The sequence below is a fragment of the Panthera tigris genome, chromosome D4 (genome assembly GCF_018350195.1).
Source record: "Panthera tigris isolate Pti1 chromosome D4, P.tigris_Pti1_mat1.1, whole genome shotgun sequence".
Classification (NCBI taxonomy): Eukaryota; Metazoa; Chordata; class Mammalia; order Carnivora; family Felidae; genus Panthera; species Panthera tigris.
The window spans coordinates 50,997,900-51,016,780 of NC_056672.1; the positions used below are offsets into that span (position 1 = coordinate 50,997,900).

Sequence of the window (18,881 nt, forward strand, 5' to 3'; positions counted from 1 at the left end):
TATTTTTGAAATCAAAATGGTACCCATCATATTTTTTTGCTTGCTTTTAACCAGTTAGACTAACAAATCAGGAAGATAAAAAACTTAACTACTGAAACAAATCATGTATTTCTGATAAGTAATCAGAATTTCAACTGTGATCATTATTTATTTAGCACACATTTCTTCCTTACCTATCATATAAGGAGGTAAGGACACATAACATGGAGATCTTGATATGTAGTTAGGAAAACAGATCAGTGTTGAGCAGCAGAAAATTTGAGGGTAGAGGAAAATGAGACAAAGTGGTTAGCCTTGGGGAAAAGGAATGATACCACCCCTATGGCCAAATAAAAACAGTAAAGATATGCAAGGATATCATTGAATTACAGGGCGAAGGAGGTCAGCAAGAGAAAGGAGTTCAGGATATATGCTTAAAGCAGAGCATAAAGGAGAAAGGATTTTCGCCTTTGCAGAAGCCATTCACTGATATGCCACTTCCAAGAAAATCTGAACTTTCAGAATAGTGATGTGGGAAAACTAGTTTTCTATTGGTATTTAAAAAGTATAAACACTGAAGAATTCTAAAATGTTAAAGAAATTTTTGATATTTTTTATTAAAAAGAAGTGTGGAAATCTGGGATTTAGGAATGATCCTAAATTAAAAAAAATACTTGTTTATTTTTGGGAGAATGCAAGCAGTGTGGGGGCAGAGGGAAGGGGACAGAGAATTCGAAGCAGGCTCTGCGCTGACAGGCAGACAGCAGAGAGTGGGATGTGGGGCTCGAACTTAGGAACTGCGAGACCATGACCTGAGTGGAAACCAAAAGTCGAATGCTCAACCGACTGATTCAACAGGTGCCCCTAGCAATTATCCTAATTTCTAAAATTAAAGAGAAAACAAGATTATGGTCTCCAGCCATCTCTTACATTTGGAAACCAGGATAAGATATATTAAGTTCTAAGACACCTAACACTCTCTTCTCCAATGGGTTTCAAAGGACATATTCCCAGATACAGTAAAACTCTATAATGGTTTTTGAGAAACTCCTTGAAAAGTCCTATTATCCCTCACCATGTCTCTGTAAGGTAAATAAAGAAAAGGGGCTGTTGCCTCCATTTTACAGACGAAACCATCAAGACACTCAGTTTCAATGATCAGTATAAGATGCTAGCATCTTATCATGAAAAGACCCAAAATATTCTGATTGCTAGGCGTTAGGCAAGAGGATACATCTCATGCTTTACTTATGTCTAACCCGATCCTTTACACTTATTTGTTTCCGTAATATTTTCAATGTTAATATTTAATGTCTATATTTTAAATAAAAGTAAACAGAATAAAATCAACACACATCCTCTTCCTCATTATATGTATAAATACATGTAATATGTGCATACATTCTCAAATTCAAAGCCCATCATAACAGATGATTCTAGAAAATTGTTTCTTTCCTATATGGCATCTTTTGCAAGAAACTCAGCATGAACAAACAGCTGAAAGGTAATGTTAGTTGGAAAGAAGTCTGTGTTAGTTTCACTGCTGTGACTGTTGATAGCCAGTCACCCTTTTTCAATGTGAAGTACTTCTAAGGGCCATCCAAACCTAGCTTTAGTCTTTTATGATTCCATAATCAAGAGAACAAATTAGGGGCTTACATTTCTCATAAGAGAGACACTATGACATGTAAAATATATGTGTGTCATATCTCCACTGATATAAACAACATATATTTTCCTAATACCTTTGTCCTCTGCTCTATCTTTTGCAAAACAAGCCAGATGACCTAATTAATTGAACAAACTTGAGATATAGTGAGTTTGGACATCTAAACATATCACCCTCTTCCTTTTTGAAATTTTTTGACAACACGAACTCCATGACAAATCTTAAGTCAAATTATCAGATGCTTACGTATATTTGGCATGATGACATTGCCTTTAAGGTGATATATGGGAAACAAAGGAAGGGCAATCCCAAATACCTCACGTGAAATCCTTTGGGAAATCTCATAATTTACACACGTAAATTATGCCTGATTTGATGAAGAAGGGAAAATAAAATGGTATTTGTCATTATAGAATAGGACTGGGTGTGAGTTGATATGTTGGTATATACAGTTACTTCCTTTTAGTGTTTATTAAAAGTTCCTGTGTTGATTCAGCAAGTAAAGTCTCTTAACATAGGTCTCTCATTTAACCATGCTAGTGTTGAGAAACAGCAATTTTTTTTCTTTTTCTTTTTAAAGTTTGTTTATTTAGTTTTGAGAGAGAGAGAGAGAGAAACAGCATGGGGGGGGGGAGGGACACAGAGAGAAGGAGAGAGAGAATCCCAAGCAGGTTGTGCACTGCCATCACAGAGCCTGACACAGGCCTCAAACTCACAAAACAATGAGATCGTGACCTGAGCCAAAACCCAGAGTCGGACGCTTAACAAACCGAGCCACACTGGTGTCCCGAGAAACAGCAATTTCTATAAACAAACTAGAATTAAATGTCTGGCTTCAGTTAACTTTGGGAATCCCAAGCTTGGAGATGGTATTATTAATCTAAGTCATCTATTAATGGCATAGCTAAACAGTAAGTAAACATAAGTAACTACGTTGTCATTTAGAATACCTCTTACCCCACCTCAAACATGTATAGTCACTAATGTACACAGTTATATATTTACTAACATGATTCTCAGGAAGATATTTTTTTAGGAAAAAAAAGGAAGCACAGTATACTTTGGAAAATGCTTTTTCAACCTCTTATACATATATACATGTACGTACATATATATATATATATATATATATATATACACATCATATATACATACATATGTATTATAGGATATCATATATATAAGATATATGTGTATATATAATGTTTATATGTAAATTCACTTTGGCTCATGTGGCTATTTTAACCATAGGAAAATCTTAAACTTTTACTCAAAATCCTCTAGATGAATTAAACTCAGAAATGTACATTTCTTCTGGTGGAAATACACTTCTTATGCTGTAAAGGAAGTTTAATATATTTGATATGCTCAGGCCAGTAACTGAATTTGGATCAGCATATTAATCTTTATTATTCAAGATGCTAGAATCACCATGGCTAGGAGTGTATTTAATGAGCTTACGGCAAGTGAATTGCAAGAAGAATTCTTTAAAACAAAGAATAAGAGTCAAAGGAAGGGAAGCGATAAGGACAATCCTTAATTTTTTTCTGCTTTTTTTTTTTCATTTCATAATCATGTGCTTTACAAAGAAGGTTCTTTAAATTAATGGGCCATAAGAGATTTTTTTCTGGATTGAAGTAGGTTGATTAAATAATCAAATTCCACAGCCTAATGGAAATAATAAACCTCCTAAAGTCCAACCTTGCAAAAAAAATCCCACTTGAATTTTATTGGAGAGAATTTTATATCAATGCTAAATGAGATGGCAAGCATGCATGAATAATTATTTCTACTTACTGTTCTCATTAAAGAAAAAGACGAGTATCATTCTTTTAGTCAGAAGTAAAAATTCTTCCCCTATCATTATCATTAACTTGACTTGCTTTATATTTTTAAAAAGTGTTACTTTTAAATTCTTCTTTGAAGTAATAGAAGGAATAAGTAATTTTAATCAAGCAAAAGGGGGCCACCTTTCCCTGGATCAAACAATTATCTTAAGTTTTCAAGAAGAGTGCTACAAATATTCTAATGGAAGGGCAACATTTGGGTGCCATGCCGATTGTCTTCCACTTCAACATTCACTCTCAGATATGAAAAACTTGATTATAAAGACAAGAAAATGTTTTGTCTTTACACCAACAACAAAGGACTGAAAGTTGCCCAAGAGTGAGTAAAACTCATAGCTCCTGACCTCATGGGCCTTAAAATTCAGTGGTTAGGAAAGCAGTGTTTTGGGAATTTCTGGATATTAGTAACATCGTTTTGAGTCTTTATAACACAAATGACCTTCATGTCACTATTTTCAAAATATGCAGATAGACTTCTCCTTCTGGGAAAAAGGAGTATATGTACTTTTCTCTATTTGTCCATGGCATATACACAAAACAAACATAACTCTGTGAATGGTGGAGAACAGTCAGATTGGCCCAGAATTTAACATCATGGTGAGTTCCCTGGGTTTTCTTTTCACCTTAGATATCCCACACTTGGAACTGAAGAAAATGGCAACACAGAAATACCAACAGGTACAAAAAAACAAACAAAAAAGCTCCATCAAAGGTCTTCGTTCTAGTGAAAAGGCCAGGAAAGGGGCAGCTTCACAAGGCAAGAAACTTATAAAAAGTAACTGCTCTATTCCAGCCAACACCACGGAAACGTCTATAGTCCTATCTCCATTCATGCCAGTAAAGGCTGAATGAGGAAACAAGGCTTCCATCTTGAGAGGTTATAAAAAGACACCAAACATCCTTGCCAGAGGTGTGTCAGAAAAGGATCAAGTAGGAGGCTGAGATTCTCATCCTTGCCAGTAAATCGTGATGCCAGTGGAGGTCACGTGGGGAATCTGCACTTTCACTCCTATGTGGAAGTAATGAGGTATCAGTCCCCTTCCCCTTGAGGGGGTATCATAAGAGGACTAGTGGAGTGTCAGGACTTTCGTCATTATCCAGTGGTGATGAGGCCACCCCCACCCCCACCATGGTGTCAGTGGAGACCAAATGGTCAGCTGGAAGTCCCACCCTGTTCAGCAGTATTGAGGAGCTCTCCCCATCAGGGTCAATATAGGCCACATGAGGAACTTGGATTTCACTTCCACCTGGCAGTACAGGCTTATCTTATTTGATTGTGCTTCATTTCATTGTGCTTCACAGATATTGTTTTCTACAAATTGAAGGTTTGTGGCAACCCTGCATTGAGGAAATCTATCAGTGCCATTTTCTAATAGCATTTGTTCATTTTATGTAGTTGTGTCACATTTTAGTGTTTCTCACAATATTTCCAACTTTTTTCATTATTATTATTTTTGTTATGGTGATCTATAATCCATGATCTTTGATGTTACTACTGTAATTGTTTTGAGGCATCAAAAATCATGCCCGTATAAGAAGGCAAATTTAATCAATGAATGCTGTGTGTGTTCTGACTGCTCCACCATTGAGCTGTTCCCCCATCTCTCTCCCTCTCCTGTCACCCTGTCACCCAACAGCTCTGATGGAGATGTACTATGAGGTTCATGTTATTTTCATTCCTGCTAACACAACTCCTATTCTGCAGCCCAGTGATCAGGGAGTCTTCAATTTTTAAGTCTTATTGTTGAAGAAATACATTTTGTAAAGCTATAGTTGTCATGGACAGTGATTTCTGATAGATCTGGGCAAAGTACATTGAAAACCTTCTGGAAAGGATTCCTGATACCATTAAGAACATTTGTGATTCATGGGAAGAAGTCAAATTATCAACACGAACAGGAGTTTGGAAGACGTTTGTTCTAAAACCCATGGATAACTTAGAGGGGTTCAAAACGTCAGTGGAGAAGTAAGCGAAGTTGTGGTGGAAATAGCAAGATAAGTAGAATTAGAAGTGGAGCTTGAATATGAGACTGAATTGCTGTAATCCCATGATACAACTTTAATGAATGACAATTTCTCTGTATGGATGACCAAAAACAGTGATTTGTTTGAGATGGAATATACTCCTAGTGAAGATGCTTAAAGATAGTTGAAATGACAACAAAAATTTAGAATAACACAAAAGCTTAATTGCTAAGGCAGCAACAAACTTTGAGAAGATTCACTCCAATTTTTAAAGTTCTACCATGGGTAAAATGCTATTAATCAGGATTTCGTGCTGCAAAAATTACTTATGAAAAGAAAAAGTCAATGCAGCAAACTTCATTGTTGTCTTGTTTTAAGAATTTGCCCCAACTTCAGCAACCACCACCATCATCATTCAGTAGCCATCAACACTGAGGCATGGTTAGCATTTTTTAGCAATATTTTTAATTAAGGTATATAAGTTGTTTTTTCAACATAAAGCCATTGCACACTTAAAAGACTATAGTATAGGGTAAAAATAACTTATATGTGCACTGGGTAACAAAAAAATTCACTTGACTCACTTTATTGTGGTGGTGTGGAAACAAATCCAAAGTATCCTGTAATAAGGTGCCTTCTCTCTTTCTGTAAGGGTCAATACAAATTTTGAAAAAAGAAAAAAATAAGAAGGAGCCTAAATTTCTCAGGGTAGTTGTAAAACTACTTCTTGTCCTAAAGAGATAAGGAGTTTAATTTTCATTTAGATGTGTATATTAATTCCATTTTTATGTATATTAATATATTATACATTACATACAATATATAATATAATAATATATGACACTAATGTATATTAATGACAGATACATTTAAGTTAAGAATAAAAAAAATCAAAACCAAGAGGGACATTATATAAGGGAAAAGGGTGAATCCCTCAAGAAGACATAGCAATATATCCCAGTGTATCCTAAATATGTATATCCCAAACAACAGAGATGCAAAATACGCTAGAGATTATGGGAAAGATTGTAGAGGGAAGAAATGCTGGAGAGAGTTAGGAGATCTTTTTTTTAAATTTTTTTTTTTTTTATTTTTTAGAGAGAAAGAGAGAGAAGGAGAGAGAGCACGAGCAGGGGAAGGGCAGAGAAAGAGGGGGACAGAGGATCCAAAGCAGGCTCAAAGCTGTCAGCACAGAGCCTCATCCTGGGCTCAAACTCACAAACTGTGAGAACATAACCTGAGCTGAAGTCCCAATTTAGCTACCCAGGCACTCCTAGAGTTAGGAGATTCAAATTTATTCACTCAATAGCTATGTGACCTTGAACAATTCACTTAATCTCCTCATACCTGTTTCTCTATTTTCCATAAAATGTGGAGTTAAATCCACTCTAAAATTTTAGATCTCTCAGCGATTAGGTAATTTCATATGTTCTGGAATTTTCAGAACAAGCACAAACATTTATAATGGTAATTTTTAAATAGATATTTTTATGTTTCTAAAGAACATTTGAAATGGTTTATACAGAGATTATTATATAGACAAAATGGAGGTTAAGAAGCTGTAGTCAACAAATTTTAAAACAAATCATGTAAATGTCTTACTTGAAGATAGCATACCACTTTTCAAACGTCCTTAGAACAACTAAATTGCACCCCTAAGCCTAATGCCCAAATTCACAAATCAAAGTATAAATGATTTAAAAAATAGAAACCATAATTGAGAGAATTCAGCAGAACATATTTTCACTCTAAGCCAACATTATTCTGACCTTGAATCATGAGTTGTATCTTAAGAAATCCAATCAAATCACAATAGTCAGTGAAAATAATACTATATTTACTATATACAGTAACATAAATATGCAGAGTATATAATGTAATAGTATTAGAAAATATTACCCTTTAAAAACCTTGGAAATGATCTCCTTCAACTCCTTTTTTTTTAAGATTATTCATCTGAGAGAGAGAGAGAGAGAGAGAGAGAGAGAGAGAGAGAGAGAACACAAGTAGGGGAGGGGGAGAGAGGAGAGAGAGAATCCCAAGCAGATCCTGCACTGCCAGCACAGAGCTCAATGTGGGGCTAGGACCTCAATGCGGGACTCAGACCCACAAACTGCAAGATTGTGACCTGAGCTGAGGTTGGGGGCTTAACTGACTGACCCACCCAGGCACCCCCTCTTTCTTTATGCCAGTTAGGAAATTAATAATGGAGAATTTGAGGTATATACCGAGTAGTAGAAGCACTGGATGAGGGACTCCAGGTCACTTGGTATTCACTTATGTCAATATGGAGGCTGTTACAACTACAACAAAATCATAATGTAGATTGGACGTTAATTTACAGAAAAAACATTAATAGATGGTCTCAATTTCACATATGCAAAGTAAACAAAAGAAGCTAGTGTTTAAAGACTAAAACTTTAATAAGCTACCTGTTGAAGTGAAAGGTAAGCAACTAGTAAGCATTTTCAGAGCAATTATCTAAGAAACTGCCTCATGTTTCAACTTGCTAAAAAAACAGTTATTATTTTCGTCAATAAACAGGTGAGAAAACAAAGCAGAGAAAAATTAATGAATGTTTTCAAGTCACTATAGTACGTATATAGATTTTCAAGGGGTATTAGAATAGATGTACTTTTTTTTTTTACAAGAGTATGGTTTCATTAAATCTGAAAAAGTACACTGTAGGGTACTGACAGGTGCCCAATGAGAAAGCTGTCGACAAACATTTTTTTTTTTTGAATGCTTTAACTCTGCAAGGTACTGTACCAAACACAATGATATGTCACAAAAGAAATAGAAGGCATGACCCCTGACCTTGTAGAAATTAAAAACAAAGACTGGTGTATGCCAATGATTTTTAAATGTATGATAATCTGTCATCATAGGTGAGCAAGGAAACATGATTATTTCCTTCACCCAATCAAGAAGTAAATATATTCCTAAGTATTCTCAGCAGTAAGTTAAATGTTTCCTCTTACTTGCATTATATTTGTGTAACCATGGTTTAGTAGTCTCTCTTGGAAGGTAAATAAATGTTAAATGAAGAAACTCTTAAATTCAAATGACATGGTTGATTAAGATGCTAGGAGTTAAAATCCCAGGGTTTGGGGTCTCACCTGGGGCCAAATGCCATTTCCACCACTCTAACCATGTGGCCTCAGGGCCCTAGCATGACTTTCTGGATCTCAATTCTCAGAGTCCTCATTTGCTAATAAAAGGATAATAAAAAGCTAACCTCAGAGCATAATTTTAGAAACTAAATTATAATACACTCAAGTGCTTGGCATACTTCCTAATACATAATAGTTACTTAATAAATTCTAGCTATTATTAACATTAATATTAATAGAACTATAATTAATTCTAAAATGTGTTAGATTATATGAAAAAACACTTATATTTGGGTGCTGTTTCCACTGTATTATTAGAATATGGCAATAAAATGGCATTTAAAAATAACTAAAATGTGCACAAAGGTTGCCCCTATTTTCTCTCAACTATTTCTTAATACACTACAACCAGTTTTTGAGAATAAATAGACAACCTTTTAGGGCACTTGATTTACCTGCCTAGATAAAAGATAGACATATATGTATTTATTTCACATCTAGTAGAAGACTACATCATCATGACACTCAATGAAGAAAAACCTTATAGTTTGTGGCAATTGATAGCTTTTAAAGGCACTTTAAATTCCATGAGAGGGTTCACTTCCATCATACCAATCTTTTAACCTATTTATAAAGGTGCCAGGGAATTTGTCCTTTTACTGAAAGACAAAATTTACTTTTGTCTAGAAGATACAGTTCCCTGAAGGCTGTCACTCAAACAACCATTTTACATTATGGAATACCATATCTAATACATAAATTAATGTAAAATCAAAATGTACTAGAGTTCCTCATTTACTAGAGTCCCTCCATTACTTATCTTGAAAAATGGTACTTCTTTTTCTCAATTTTATGTCAAAATAGCTGTAAAAATAGATTTCCATATAGCGCAAGGGAATTAATTAATTCTGTTGTGTTGTGTTTTTAGCACTCAAAATTACTTAGCTGTTTCTAGACTTATAGTAACATCTGTGCAGGTGTTAAAGCATCCTCTCACTGGGAATGTCTCTTGGCCTTCTTCTCTAGCGATTCAGATCTTACTCTTCTGGATAGCAGTACTCTACAATGACAAAGAAAGACGAGCCAGCTTCAGACTGGCTTGAAGCTCTGCTCTACCATTTATTAGCTGAATATTCTGGGGAAAATTACTGAATCTCTCTGTTTCACTTTTCCTTGAAATTAGGATTATTGTGAGGATTTGGAAATATGATATATGTAAAACACTTAATAAAGTGCCTAGTACTTGCAATGTACTCGATAAACACAAGCTATTATTTTATTATTATGATCACTCTTCAAGATACAGCTCAGATGCCATCTTTTCCATGAAACTTTTATTGACCTGCTGTAGTGGGACAGACATTCTTCTCTGACTTTGCTTCTAACACAACTCTGCTGGTTCTCCAATTTGGCAAGTTCCTTAGCATTGCAACTCCATTTCCTAGCCTAGAGATAGTAACAGCTAACTGTGCTCATATGTGCGACGTGTGCTCTCTCTGAGAGGCTAAAGTGGAACATTTGCTCTTTTCTTAGATGTAATTTCAACTTTTTGAAGAATTGTTTTTAATTTTATTTTTTGATAGAAAGAGGAAGGAGAGTGAGAAAGTGAGAGAGAGTGGGGGGAGAGGTGAACAGGGAGAGAGAAGGGGGGGAAGAGAGAGAGAGAGAGAGAGAGAGAGAGAGAGAGAGGTGAGGCTCAGTCTCCCGACCCTGAGATCACAGCCTGAGCCAAAATCAAGAGTTGGACACTCAACCAACTGAGCTACCCAGGTGCCCCTCAACTTCTTGAGGATTTTTAACTCAATGGATCCCAAACTTTATAACTTATTATGTTTCCCAGATAGGACAGAGAAGTAGCTTTTATTGTATAATTCATGCACCATTAGAATGCTCTGTGAATCTGCAGAAACTGTGAGCAAAACATCATGTATATTACAAATATGCATGAGCATTTTTCTGAGAAAATGTTTCCGATTTTTTGTTGGATCTGCAAACGGGTCCATCACCCAACATGGAAAGATATGGAGCAATGATTTAGAGACAGATTTGTGACCTGACTTCAGTATCTGAATAGGACTTCCTGACATTCATTTTATGAGCTATCCTCATTCTTTGCTTCATTTTTAAAATTTCTTAACGTTCATATTCTCCTTCAAAAGTAAGATGGGTTTTGCCTTACCAATGGCCAAAACAGAATAGGTTTACGTTAGTCCCTTTCTTCTCAATATACCTGATTGTTATTATATACACATCGTAAAGTTTTAATTTTTAACATTACCTCCTTTTATTTAACAAATATGAATTTGGTGCCTCCTTTATTCCAGATAGGGTTCTAGGACGTGGGGACTTAAAATTAACAAGACAGAAGTTTCCTGCTGCCCTCATATATTTGTTTACTAATGCAAAAGACAGACACTAAACAAAGAATTAGATTAAATAATAGGTTAATGATATAATTTTAGATAGTTCCATGAAGAAAATGAAGATAATGGAATAAGAATGATGGTGGCAGGGTACATTCCATAGAGCAGCTTTGTAAAGTTTCACTGAGAAAGTGATTTTTGGGCACGGTCCTAAAATGATATAAAGTAACCAGCCATGAGAATAGGAAAAGAACAGTGCAGACAGAAAAAACAGAGAGCACCAAAGAACAAAGTTGACATACTTGAGAAACTGAAACAATTCATTAAAATGACAATAACAAAGTAAAAATATTAATTGTTTTAGGCTGATTAAAGTTACATTTTATTTTCATTGTAGAAAATTTAGAAGATATATAAAGGAATAAAAATAGAATAAACAGTTCACAAAAAGCCTTTTAAAAGTTTGGTAGGGCACCTGGATGGCTCATTTGGTTAAGCATCTGACTGTTGATTTCAGCTCAGGTCATGATTTTATGGTCATGAGATCTAGCATGGCATCTGGCTCTGTGCTGAGCATGGGGCCTGCTTCAGATTATCTCTCTCCCTTTCTCTCTGCCCCTCCCCTGCTCATGCTCTCTCTCTCTCTCTCTCTTTCTCTCTCTCTCAAAATAAATAAATAAATAAGTACTATATTAAAAAATTTAAAAAGTCTTGATATTTTGGTATATTTCCTCCCAGAATTTTTAGATACACATATAGAAAATGGAAAGATATAAAATATCCAGCTCTGTACAATTTTTGTTCTGCCTTTTTAATTTATGTTTTTTAGTTAATTTATTGTGAGGAACATCTTTCTAGGTCACTAAATTATTCATAAGCATAATTGTGAATGACTGCATATTATTGCATCATACAAAAAGTATCTTTTATGTAATCAATCCTTATGTTGGACTTTTAGGTTGCTTTTTAATTTTTGTTTTTGTTCTGGAATAAATTTGGCAATCAACACACTGGTGGAAATATTTTTGTCATTATCTTTATATAGTTTTTTGGATTAGAAGTCTGGAAGTAGAATTCATTTTGATCTTACATGTTAAAATAGCATAGAACCTATCTTAGACTTATTTGACTTAATGCACACTTAATATAAAACAAAACCTTTAGAGCACCTTTTCAACATACCATTTTTTCTATATCAGGCATACGGTATTACATTTATATGTCCCCCGGTCATTTAAAAGTATTCCTCAAGATAGAACACCATTCTAGCCTGCAGGAGAGCGGTCTTTAATAATTCCAAAACTGAGATAACATTTTGGCAATGATGGATATATTAAAATTTGTACTTACAACTTTACTTTGAGCTACCTTGATCTCCACTGTGTTTTGGCAACTCTCTAATCCACTTGATTATTTATTGTCTCTCTACCTTATCCTAGAGCTATTTTTGCCCAGTGGAAGAGCAACATCAATAAACTACAAGACTTTATTAGGTTTATTCAACAAATGTTGATCTCTCCTGTTGGGCTTAATTTGTTGGTGTGTTATCATGATTCTTTTAATACATCATTTAGTGACCTTTCCTTCTTAATATTGTAGAGCCTGTGTAACATTAATCCTTTTATGTACTTGCATTTGAAGATGAATTATTGGTGTGCAATTACCATTCGTGATAATTATAGTGTTGTTGACTAATACATGAAAAGAGACATAGAGCTAAGCAACCAAGGCAATACACTAAAAGCTACAGGGTAACAAGTTGTGTACCCTTGTCTTCCATTGACTCGGAAGACCAACTTGAACAGGCAACTTAACCTCTTTCCTAATAAATACATCCTTTTGATGATGCATCTGTGCTATCTGTCAAGTGCAAACGATATCCTGTATTGATTCTTTTCTTCAATGATAGAGTGTGTGTCTAATCAAGCTCATTTTAAAGTACTTCACAAATACAAAGGCTAGAAAAATATTGAATAAAGCTGCTATGTTCACTGAAGTAAAAATGCTTCCTGAAAAAATATATTTCTAATTAAGGGTTATAAGAAAAGAGAAAAATATTTGTCTTCCATTGTAACAGAGGAACCACTCTTATGACTCTTACCTTATTTTTCCCAAAAGTGAAAATCGAGAACAAAGGTCTCTACTAACATAAATGTAAGATATCTAAAATTAAATTAGATACTACCTATTTGTACATAAATATATTAAAATACCATTACAGAAAACTGTTGGCCTAAACATTCTTGAAGACACACACACACACCTAATACCATTAGAATTTGCAACTCTTTCTTTAATATTCTGCCCAACTTAGGCTTCTTATGTATGCTTCATTAAAAATATCTTCTAGGAATTTTTTCCCAGTCTGTTGAGATTAATAGTTGTTTCACCAGAGAGCTTTTTCAGAGAGGTTTAGAAATAAATCTGAATCCCACAGCCTAACAGAAGCTGTGAACTACAACATGGAACATCTTCGACAGTCATTGGGGTATTACTTTTCCCTTCTCATCTGTATGTTCACTGACTTGCCAACCATAGCAAAGCTTCTACGATGTGTCTAAGTCATATCCAAGAGGAATTGCTTTTTTCTTCTGAAGCCTGGAAGCTTAAGCATGCATGTTTTTGACTTTTCAAAAAATGTATTGAATATTTCATAAGTTAAGAAATTTAAGTTTTAAGGCCAAAATTCACAGGAGATTTGGTCCCATATCACCTTTATTTGTCTTCTGGGTAGATGTGTATGGGTTTTGTTTTTATTTTATTATTTAAAATTTTTTACCTTTTCTGGAATTAATCTGTATGCATGCAATGTAGAACATGCCCTAATGAGAAAAGGCTTTGTTCAGGTGCTGTAAAGGGTGTAAAGGGTGCTGCTTACTTGATCCTCCTTGTGTTGGTACCAGAATCCTGACTGAATCTGCTAGTTAGAATATACACAATTTATCTTTTGTAAAATCAACAGAGGTTCCTAAACTTGAGATTTAATCAGGATAAAATAAGAATTAGCTGAGATTAACTTAAACCAAAATATATGATTGTGGTAGGATATATACATTCAGCCTCTTCCAATTGGAAGCCTAATTATTTTTGTTTCTCTACATGGTACTTAAAGAAGGGTGTAAGGATCTTTTCCTTTACATCCCAGAAAGGTTTGGAGATTAATTTCTCCCACCCCTACAAGAGAAGGAGTAATAATTTTGCTTGGCAATACTTTGGAATTTGGATTTATGAGCCATATGAAGTCTACTGAGGAAACAAGAAAAGAATTTTGACAGAGGAGGAAGAGATAGAGGGAGGGAGAGAGATGGACAGGGGAGAGGGGGGAGGGAGAGAAACAGACACAGGGAAAGACAGAATGAGAGAGAAGCTTACTGAAGGAAACAGAAAAAAGCCTTTCCTCAGATTACAAGGAGATTAGTAGATGTAGCTGGGGATATAAATTGGTCCTGAAAGTCTAAGAGGAATGGTTCAAGAAGGGAAAGACTAACAAGTGAAACTAAAAAAGAATGCTGAAAGGGATATTACCTAAAGGTCCAGAGCCAAATGGTAGCTCAGTGAATATGTAGCAATGACCAGCCCTGATTAGAACAAGATTCTCCCTTTCCTAATTCAAAGCCTTGGCCAGTTAACTCTTCCATCTGCACCAGTAACTAATATCTCACAAAATGAACATCCAGCAAGAACAGTGACTGCCTTTTCTACAAATTTTAGCAGGAAGTCAGCAATTATTGTCTCCCGTGGGCACCCAATTTTTAAGAAGCTGTAAGAGCAAAAATGAGCAGTAGGCTTCCACACTTACACCATAGAAGGGATGGACTTGACCTGAAGAAACTTCAGACTCCATAAGCTCAGAGAGTAGATGGTGATAACACTAACAAATGACTGTTATTTGTCTTGAAGAGTGAATGTATGTAGGGGTGCCTAGGTGGCACACTAGGTTAAGCATCTGACTCTTGATCTCTGCTCAGGTCATGATCTCACAGTTCGTGAGTCTGAGCCCCACATTGGGCTCTGTGCTGATGGCATGGAGCCTGCTTGAGATTCTGTCTCTCCTTTTCTCTGCCCCTCCGCTGCTTTTTTTTCTTCTCTCTCTCTCTCTCTCACACACACACACACACACACACACACACACACGCACTCTCTCTCTCTCAAAATAAATAAATCAATTTGAAAAAGAGTGAACGTGTGTACAATCATATATACAATGACCACATCCACCATTCAGAATGTATCAAATAGTAACTTTTTTTTTAAAGTTTACTTATTTATTTTGAGAGAGAGAGAAGAAGAAGTTGGGGAGAGGGAGAGAGGGGGGCAGGGAGAGAGAGAATCCCAAGCAGGTTCTACACTGTCAGCACAGAGCCTGATGTGGGGCTCAAACTCAAAAACCATGAGATCATGACTTAAGTCAATGTTGACGCTTAACCAACTGAACCACCAGGCACCCCTCAAATGGTAATTTTTAAGTTTTTTTCATTTGGGAACATAGTAATTTCTAAAATGGGAATTATACTTGGTCACAATAGCAAGCATAATAAGGAGAGTCCTCTCTATTAGGTAAAAAGAAAGACTAATGGAATTAAAAACTATCTGAATTAGAAGGGATTTTAAAGTCTTCTAGGCAAAGACAAATTCCATTTCACTCTTTTGTTTTGTTTTGTTTTGTCCCCCAGCCATGCTTAAATCCTACCAGGAATATTGACATCACCAGTTACTAACAAAGGTCATGGCATTTCCAACATACCTACAGTAATATTTCAATCATTACTTCTTGGATGTAAATGTAACAGGACTTGTCTCTGCAACATAGGAAACTTCCATCCACAAAATCTCACTATAGTAGTATCTGAAAGAAAAATCTGGGCACATAGTCCTTTCTGTGTTCTTAATAATATTCATTTAGGTTTCAAATGCTTTAAATCAGACTAAAGAGTTGTCTTTTATTCCCTACCAGGTGAAAAACACATCTAGAAAAAAATAATAACCTGCCTTAAGATTAGATGACAGCATGTTACTCAAGCAAAGAACCATGCAATTGCCCAGAGATGGTAATTATAGACTGCAATACAGACAATTAGTATTTGCTAAGCAATGGGAAATTTCATATGTTAAGCTGTCATAACAGTAGGTTTTATTATTAGGAGATACTGTAGTTTAATGGGCAAACTTTGGACTGGTGTTAAAAGGTCATAAATTAATTTTTTAATTGACAACCATCTTGCTTGTGATTACAGACAAGGTATCTAATTACTTTGCTCCATCATCTGTTGAAATACAAATACTCATATTTTTAAAGGACAGTTTAAATTATATGTACAATAAACCCATTTATGCTAAGATACCAAGCAAAAATTAGAAAACAAAATATCCATCTGCATATCACTTTGGTAGGACCTTACTTTTAGGGTTATTCAGTCTTTCTGGGCTTTTTTTTTCTTTTCCTTAAAATGGAAGCAACAATAGTACTTCACCTCCTTGAGATGTTATGAAGAATAACTCACATAAGATAATGCTTATAAATCACTGAGGAATGTACTTGTTATCTAAAAATGCTCGGTGAATATTACTTCTGTGACTGGTATTTACTATTTAAAATGCCCTACAATGGACGAAACTTTTTCTAATGTTTAGGATAACTGTCAAGGTAAACCATGGGTTCTGAGAGCACTTGTTGGGAGGAGCACTGGGTATTAGGTGTAAGTGATGAAACACTAAATTCTATTCCTGAAAACAATACTGCACTATATGTTAACTAACTAGGATTTAAATAAATAAAAAAGTAAAGGGAAAACAAGAAAAAATAGGCCATGAAATTATCCTCAAAATAAAGGTATAAGGATGCAAATGACTCATTAGAATATATGAAGTTTGTATTTACATAAGAGTATTTTACAATTGATTGTGAGAAGCAAGGCTTTTCTCTAAAGTCTCATTTGTTCTCTGTGGTCTCTTAACAGATCTTCCAAATAGTAGCACTAGTTTGAAATTCCCTGAAAACTAGAAATAATGTAGGCTCATGGAAAAAATTAAAAGGGTGCAATTACCTGTCTATTCTGATGAGAGGTACTAACTGAATACAAAGGCATCTACACATAAAAAATATTACATTTCAATAAGAAAACAACCTTAAAACATATTATTTTAAAGTTTACTGATTTATTTTGAGGGGTGGAGGGAGAGAGAAGGTGGGGAGGGGCAGAGACAGAGGAGAGAGAGAATCCCAAGGAGGCTCTTCACTGTTAGCACAGAGCCCGAGGTGGGGGTCAAACTCATGAACCATGAGATTATGGCCTGAGCTGAAATCAATAGTTGATGCTTAACCGATTGAGCCATCCAGGTGCTCCCTAAACCACATTTTTAAAAACATACTATAGAGTCATAAAGGCAAATGGGATTTGAAAAGACACAGAGCACGAGCTTTTATTTCAGGCTTGAAACATTTCTGTAATATTATTGATAGCTAGTCACTCAGGCCATGTTTATATACCATCAGTGACTGGAAACATCACTTTCCAAATCATCTCAAGCTAAAGTTGGGCAAAAGAGGAGCCATGGCCATAGAGGAAGCACAGGTTTTTGGAGCGGGATACACTGGGTTTATATTCTGGTTCAGCCATGTATGATGAGTGTCCTCAATAAAAACAGTGGTACTAAGTCTCAAGACTACTCATATGTAACATGTAGGGGATGGTCTCTACCTCTGGTAGCTTTCTGAGTTAACTTGTCTAGGCCAGTTATTGAATTAAACACTAAGCCAGGTGTTGCTGTGAAGGTATTTTGTAGATGTGGCTAACAGCCATGAAGATTTCTTGGGGAAAAAGAAGCTCTGTCTCAGGAGCGCCTATGTTGCTCAGTTGGTTAAAACTCTGACTTTGGCTCAGGGCATGAACTCACAGTTTGGGAGTTTGAGCCCCACATTGGGCTCTCTGCTCTCAGCACAGAGCCCACTTGGGAAAATATGTCCCCCTCTCTCTGTCCCTTCCCTGCGCATGCATGTTCTGCTTCTCAAAAATAAATAAAAACACTTCAAAAAAGAAGCTGTGCCTCAAGACTGTAGCGTCAACTCCTGCTGAGTTTCTGGTCTACCCTGCCCTGCAGGTTTTGAACTGGTCTGACCCCATTACTTATGTCTCTCTTTTGTGTACTTTCAAAGGATGGATGGATGGATGGATGGATGGATAGATAGATGTTTAAAATTTTTCTATGCAATGATAAATTTCATCTCATTTTTTTCCCATCAGGAATAATGACACCACAAGTTTCTAAGAAAGCTCACAGCATTTCATTGTGTTCACAACAATATTTGAATTGTTACTATCATTACCATGTACTATATATGAATATATTATTTAATGCATTTAATATAAAATTAGAGATATACAAACTTATACAATGTATAAATAGGATATATAATAATATCCTATTGGCTTTGTTTCTCTGGAGAACACTGACTGACAGACTACCTCATAGGAACCCATCTTCTGGAAATAAAAAGGGCACTCAATAAATCTGACTCCTCATGGCCCCTTTCCAAACATTCTCTGAAAATGGTTTTCCTGTAGCCTCTTCTGCTAGTCAAAGTTCTACCAGAGTAAGTGTTGTGAATAACCCTAGACTGGATATGGTATTGGTACTATAAATAATATCACTAGGACAATTGACAAATTCAATATGGGCTATAGCTTGAAGTATTGCCCTTAATAAATACACTGTATTTATAAAAGAGAATATTCTTGTTTTTAGGAAATATGCACTCAAGTAATTAAAGGGTACAGAAGCATGACATATACAACCTACTCTCAAATGGTTCTAGAAAAAGATGAATGTATGGAGATTTATAAAGCAAATGTGGCAAAACCATAACAATTGTTGATTCTCAGTAAAGAAAACATGTAAACGCCCTGCACTGTTCTTTCAAGTTTTCTGTGTGTTTAAGATTATTTTA

The 18,881-nt window shown here is 35.4% G+C and overlaps 1 protein-coding gene across 19 annotated transcripts in view; it reads right to left on the minus strand.

Moving 5' to 3' along the window:
* Positions 1-18,881, minus strand: part of LINGO2 (leucine rich repeat and Ig domain containing 2) — a 429,471-nt gene that overhangs the window by 265,504 nt on the left and 145,086 nt on the right. Inside the window, exon 8 of one of the 19 annotated variants that reach the window (XR_006210669.1) lies at positions 9,526-9,633. The exons of the other annotated variants lie outside the window; for them this stretch is intronic. The gene's annotated coding sequence lies outside the window, so the exon portion shown is untranslated. Of the gene's footprint in view, positions 1-9,525; positions 9,634-18,881 lie in introns of those variants that run through there. 19 annotated transcript variants of the gene reach the window in all.